The following is a 7737-nucleotide window of genomic DNA, read 5'->3' on the forward strand; positions in this document are numbered from 1 at the left end:
AAAAAAAAAAATGCATTGACCCATGTCACTTTAGTTTTGTGTATTTCACTGGACATAAATTATATTTCAATAAAACGTAAAAAAAAAAAACCTATGAGGCAGTTTTACTCTGTCACTTGGAGTTGCTGGGAGTAGAAATTGACTTGATAGCACCTATCAACTTAATGTATCATAAAGTTATTTTTTTTCCTTCCTCCTTACCATTCTGTTGTTTGTATGGTATGTTGTTGGTGGTTAAATTTACCACTGAGGCTATAGAATGAAGAAATAAGATAAAATTTAAAAGGAACAAGAGGAAAAATAGACATAATCAATTCATAGATCCCCACGACATTGTCCCCTGATAACAGAGTTGTTTTTGGTTGACCTCTCAGTGTGGAATGGTTAACTGTATTTAGAGGTGAATGTCAGATATTTTTTATTTTTTATACAGTTTTGAATTGTATATATATATAGAAGAGTATGCATGTGTATAGACAGACGTTGAGCAGCCAAGGATTAGCAAGTAATGGACATTAGATTACTCTTTCTATTTTCTCTATGCAGCCCCCTTTTGAGGGCTGCTTCCCTGTTCTTCACATGATTCTCATGAAACATTTATACCCTGCCTTTATGTAAACCTCTTAGATGGACGTGTGACTGAGTTAAGTCAACCAGAATCTCTCTCCCAGGAATTTGAATCTTGAGTTGAACTGAAGCCATTAGAGTTGAGTCATTCCAAGAATAATACCTTGTGATCCCCAGAATAATAATAGGAAATGGGAGGTTCTAATAGTGGTTAAAATTTATTTTATTGCATGAAAGGAAACATCCAAATAAGTGGCTTGAAAAGATTATTTATCACATGAAATGGTGTCTTAGAGGCAGGCAATTCAAGATTGACCTGACAACTTGACACCATTTTGCCCTACCATCCTTGGTATGTGGCTCCCATTTTCAGGTTCCAAATTATGATACAGACTGAACACAGTCATCTGGTTTTGCTCTCTCTGGAAACCTTCGAGAACAAAGGAAAATGGTTTTCTTTTCAGAGATAAAACTCCATAAAGACAGAGAAAACAGGAGTGGAAGACAATACTAACAAAATTTTGGAAGTGTGAAAGCAAATGAAAGAGTCACAACTGACCAAGCAGACCTGAGAAAACCACATTTCAAGCTGACAGTAGGGAAAGCTGAGAAGCAAATGGATTTATGGGTCATAATTCTCAAAAGGCTAAGGTACTGTTAGCACCAAGTTTCTCTGGAAGTAGGAATGAGAAACACTAAATAGATATGAAAGGTATTTGAGGAGAAATTGAATTTCTAAATCCCAAGCCAACATTGTGTCAGTGAGAGACTATCTTTCCCAACATTGCAGAAATACATAGATTTATTCTTAGGAAAATGGTGAGAAAAAAAAAAAAAAAAAAAAGGCTGTTTGGACATAGGGAGGCCAGATGCAGTTAAGAACTTGGCTACTCTGTTGAAAACAGGGATAAAAGGATCATCTCTCTAGTAAATGATGAGTACAAAGATAATTCCTGCCCTTCCTGCCATTCCTGCTTCAGCTCTCATAACCCAGTGTCTACCAGCTCATTGGACTCTAAGTGTAGATTGGAAAAGCCTTCTCTGGGGATCTCACTACTCCAAAATGAAAGTGAGAACCCCAACAAATGGCCTACCCATATCCTCATATATGAAAGTCAGAATGATGAGGTTGATTTACTCTTTATCAAAAACACACAATCAAGGATTACTAGATATATGAAGAACACTTTAAAATGAAAGCTAAAGATCAAAACAAAACAACAAAATAAAGCAGTTTAGAGGAAACAGAAATTATACAGGCAGGTAGGCAAAAATTTTGAAAAAATATATTGCTAATATACTCAGAGGAAAAAGAGATATGTTATCCATGAAATAAGCACAGGATGTTATTGAAAAAGGAACAGAAAATAAAAATACTTTAGAAGTTTAAAATGTGATGGTAGAAGTATAAAATGTGATGGTAAAAATTAAATACAAGTGTTGAATGATAAATTGAGGAATCTTTTTTTTCAGTTTCTTTCTTTCTTTTTTGAATTGTGATTTGGGTGAAAGGTTACAGAGCAAATTCACTTTCCATACAGTGGTTCACATACACTTTGTCTCATGACATTGACTACACCCACATTTATCATAGCACTATTCACAATAGCAAAAAGATGGAAACAACCTAAATACCTATCAACAGACGATAGTACACACACAAAATAGAATACTATGCAATGTTAACAAGTAACAATGAATCTATGAAACAGCTCATAACATGGTTGAACCTGGAGGATATTATGCTGAGTGAAATTTGTCAATCACAAAAGGACAAGTGTTGTATGAGACCACTATTATAAAAAGTCAAGAAATAGTTTTCATGTGAAAAGAAATATTATTTGACGGTTATCAGGGGTAGAAGGGGAAGGAAATATATAATAAGAGAGGTCATCAAAAATGATCAAGGCAAAAAAAGACACTGGGAGGAACATAAGAGTTAAAAGCAACAGAGGTAAATACTATTTCATACACAATCCTGCAAGACCAGTAATAACAATAATCTATGAGTGGATACATAGATAGACCCTAAACAGGTGTGGAAAGGAGAATGGGACTATATATATATATTTGTCAGAGAATCTTTCTACATATGTATTTATATATGCTGCAAATATATCCATGAATGCAGTAGAACACACAGGGAGTAAAGTTATGAAAACCTCTTAGCCATAACCAACATCAAGGTCAATTGGCACAATATAGTCCACAAAGAGAATGTTCTATATACTACTTTGGTGAGTAGATACTTGGGTCTTAAAAGCTTGTGAGCAGTCATCTAAGGAGCAACTATTGGTATCTCCATGTCTGGAGCAAAGAAGAGTAAATAAAATCAAAGACACATGGTAACAATTAGTCCAAAGGACTAAGAGGCCATGTGAACCTCAGCCTTCAAAATCCTAAGACCAGAAGAACTAGATGGTGCCTGGCTTCCATTACTGACTGCTCCAAAAGGAATCACATTAGAAGGTCTTGGATAGAGTGGAAGAAAAATGTGAAGCAAAACTCAAAATCAAGCCCAGGCTTACTGGCCAGATAGAGAGTGGTAGAATCCCCAAGACTATGGCCCTTAGTTACCCTTTGGACCTAGAAATGTACTAACACCCACGGCTCAATTTCCAGTCAGACAATAGACAATACAATATTCTGTAAGGTGAACAATAACAGTAAAGAGGTGTGCACTCCTTGGAACAATCAACCATTCCAGATCAAAAGCCAGGATTTGCCCAAGTACAAAATTCAGAAGGCAGGAAGAGTTAGGAAAGAAGGAGGAATGGAAACAAAAAACACAGGGAGAAAGTGGGATGAGTAATTTACATTGAGGGAATTGCAATCAATGGCATGAAACAAAATATGTATGAATTACTGGATGGGAAATGGATTTGCTCTGTAAACTTTCACCCAAATCACAATTGAAAGTTAAAAAACAAAACTCCCTCCTGGAGAAAAGAGATATACCCTTTCACTAATACTGCCTCATTAGCATAACAAGAACAACCGTCCCAAATGGAATTATAACCCAGGCACAGAGGTTGGGATTCACAACATAGTTTTTGGGAGGTCACACTTCAATCCATAACAAGCTTCAAACAGTTTCAGAAAGAGAGAACAAAGATGAGAAAATAATTGCAAAATAATGCAAGAAATTTCCCTAAGACAAAAGAAGCAACATTATTGAAGGGAACCACAGAGTGCCAGTACAATCAATGAAAATAGATGCAAACCAAATTTTATCATTGTGAAATTTCAGTAAAGAGAAGATTCTTTCCATTTCCAGAAATGAAAAACGTATCATATACAAGGAAACAGGAAACAGAATGGCTTTTGATTTCTCACACTTAATGCTGAAAGCAAGAAGACAACAAAGTATTATTTACAAAATTATAAAGGAAAATGATTTCTAATTTAAGATTTTTTATACTGTGGTCTAACTAAGGAGTTCCTGGGTAGCACACATGGTTGAGTGTTGAACTACCAGCAGAAAGTTGGTGCCACCCGGGAGGTGCATTGCAAGAGTCTTGAAAATCCTTTGGAGCTGATTTCTTCTGTACACATGAGGTCACCATGAGTAGAAATCAACTTGAAGGCAACAACAGTAACAATAAAGTTCAACTAATAATCATTTTTTTGGGGAGCTCTGGTAGCATAGTGTCTAAGGCATTTGACTGCTAACCAGGAGGCTGGCGGTTCAAACCCACCAGCCACTCCTCGGAAGGAAGGTTGGGCAATCTACTTCTGTAGTGATACTGCCTCGGCAACCAAAGGAAGGGTTGCTATGACTTGGGTCTGACTCGACGGCACATAACAACAACAACAACAATAATGAATTTTTAGAGTAAAATAGATTTTTTAGAGTAAAATATTTTCAGACATCTCAAAATATTATCTCCCAAACTAAAAACCAAATGCACTACCATCCAGTGGATTCTGACTCATAGTGATCCCATCGGACAGAGTAGAACTCCCCTACAGGGTTCTCAAATTGTAAATCTTTATGGAAGCAGACTGCTTCATCTTCTCCCGCGGAAAGGCTGGGGGATTCTAACACTTGACTTTTTGTTTAGCGGTTGATTGCTTTAACCACTGCACCACCAGAGCTCCTTATTTATCTTCAAAGCATCTTTTTTTTTTTTTTCTTCCAAGAAGCTGCTAAAGGATGTACCTTGCCAAGATGAGATTAAATCCAGAAAGAAGAATATGGGATGCAGTAAGAAAACAGATGAATCCAGTAGAGATGAAGAGAATCCTCAAGAGAAAGAGAGAATGGACCCAGAGTACAATCAGTGAAAATTATAATAGAGTGAATCAAAAGATAGACCAGTTTAGGGCTATCATCACTGAGACACCTGCTGCCAGTCTATCTTTTTAACTTGATAACAGAAAGCATGGGTCATGTGTACCATTCTGATTTCTGTTCCTTTGTGTATGACTTGTTTTTCATTTCTGAAAACTGATATAATCTTCTCCTTATCTACTGAAATTCCACAAGTTGGCTTATGCTGTTTGTGCAAGAAACTCTGGAGTTCTTGGTAGGTGTACCACTACTCATCTGTCAGTTTGTCCTACTATGGTAGCTTGCATGTTGCTGTGAGGCTGGAATTTATGCCATCAGTATTTCAAATACCAGCAGGGTCACCCAGGGTGGAAAGATTTCATTGGAGCTTCAAGACTAAGACAGACTGGGAAGAAGGTTGGGACCATCACTTCTGGAAAAGCTGGTCACTGAAAACCTTCTGAATAGCAGTGAAACATTGTCTGATATAGTGTCCAAAGATAAGCCTCTTGGGTTGGAGGGTACTCAAAATAAGACTAGAGGAGAGGTGTCTCCTCAAAGTAGAGTCAACTTTAATGATGTCAATGGAGTAAAGTTTTCAGAACCTTCATTTGCTGATGTACATCACTCAAAATGGGAAGAAACAGCTGAAAACATTCATTAATAATCAGAACTTGGAATATATTAAGTATGATTTTAGCAAAACTGGAAATGGTAAAAAATGAAACAGAACATATAATGATCAATATCCTTAGTATTAGTGAGCTGAAATGGACTGATACTGGCCATTTTGAATCAGACAATCATATATAATCTACTATGCCAGAAATGGCAAATTGAAGAGAAATGGCACTGCATTCATCATCAAAAAGAAGATTTCAAGATCTATCCTGATGTATACTGCTGTCAATGACAGGATAATATCCATACAAGGAAGACAAGTTAATATGACTATTATTCAAAGTTATGCACCAACCACTAAAGCCAACGAAGAAGAAATTGAAGATTTTTACCAAATTCTGCAGTCTAAAATTGACCAAACTTGATTGATTGATGCAATCAAGATGTATTGTTTATTACTGGTGATTGGAATGCCAAAGTTGGAAGAAAGGAAGACACATCAGTAATTGGAAACTAGGACTTGGTGATAGAAATGATGCTGGAGATCATGTGATAGAATTGTGGAAGACCAATGACTTATTCATTGTAAACATCTTTTTTCAACAACATAAACAGAGACTATACACATAGACCTCGCCAGATGGAATACACAAGAATCAAATAAATTGTATCTATGGAAAGAGGCAACAGAGAAGCTCAAAACAAGGCCAAAAGCTAATTGTGGACCAATTGCTCATATGCATGTCCATGTTGAAGCTGAAGAAAATTAAAACAAGTCCATGAGAGCCAAAATATGACCTTGATTATATCCCACCTAAATTTAGAGACCATTTGAAGAATAGGTTTTGACACATTGAACACTGATAACTGAAGACCAGACAAATTGTAGAATGACATCAAGAATATTGTACATGACGAAAGCAAATGGCCGTTAAAAAGACAGGAAAGGAAATAAAGACCAAAATGGATGTCATAAGAGACTCTGAAGCTTGCTCTTGAATGGAGAATAGCTAAAGCAAATGGAAGAAATGATGAAATAAAAGAGCTAAACAAGATTTCAAAGGGCAGCTCAAGAAGGCAAAGTATTTTAATGAAATGTGTAAAGACCTGGAGTTAGAAAACCAAAAGGGAAGAACACGTTCAGCATTTCTCAAGCTGAAAGAAATGAAGAAAAAATTCAAGCCTCGAGTTGAACTATTGAAGGATTCTATGAGAAAAATATTTAACGATGCCATAACCCTCAGGAGTGGCAGGACATCCAGGTAAAAAGGGGCGGGAGGCAAGGCCAGGCCACAAGCCCCCCTAGAGCCAGGAAAGGAAGGGAGCGGCTGGGGACCACAGAGTAGGAAGTTCCAGGTAGGAATTAGATAAGGGAGATCGCAGAGGTTTCTAACAGCTAAGGGAGACAAACTTGTCTGTCAGTTTGTCATCCTGTGAGGCTTGTACATTGCTGTGAGGCTTGAGTCTGTGCCACTGGTGTTTCAGATGCCAGCAGAGTTGCATGTGGTGCACAGGTTTCAATGCAACTTACAGACTAAGACAGACTAGGAAGGAGGAGCAGGCCATCCACTTCTCAAAAATTGGCCAAGGAAAACCTTATGAATAGCAGAGAAACACTGTCTGATACATTACTGTGCAACTTTATGAATAGTCCTAAAACATTGTCCAGCACAGAGGAAGAGGATAAGTCACTTAGGTTACAAGCCTCTCAAAATAGGACTGGGAAAGAGCTGCACCGTCAGAGTAAAACCAGCCTTACTCATATGGATAAGGTAAAACTTTCAAGACCTCCATTTGCTGATGTGGCACCACTCAAATTGAGGAGAAACAGCTCCAAGTATCCATTAATAATTGGAATATGGAATGTACGAAGTATGAATCTAGGAAAATTGGAAGTTGTAAAAAATGAAATGGAATGCATAAAGATTCATATCCTAGGCATTAGTGAGCTGAAATGGACTGGTTTTGACCATTTTGAATCTGATAACCATATGATCTACTATGCCGGGAATGACAATTTGAAGAGGAATGGCATGGTGTTCACCATCACAAAGGATATTTCAAGATCTGTCCTGAAGTACAATGCTGTCAGTGATAGGATAATATCCATACATTTGCAAGGAATACCTGTTAATACTATTACTCAAATTTATGCATCAACCATCAAAGATAAAGATGAGGAAATTGAAGATTTTTATCAACTTTTGCAATGTGAAATTGACTGAACATGCAATCAGGATGTATTGCTTATCACTGGTGACTGGAATGCAAAAGTT

The sequence above is a fragment of the Orycteropus afer genome, unplaced genomic scaffold (assembly GCF_000298275.1).
Source record: "Orycteropus afer afer isolate SDZICR_OR568_19922 unplaced genomic scaffold, OryAfe1.0 scaffold00117, whole genome shotgun sequence".
Lineage (NCBI taxonomy): Eukaryota > Metazoa > Chordata > Mammalia > Tubulidentata > Orycteropodidae > Orycteropus > Orycteropus afer.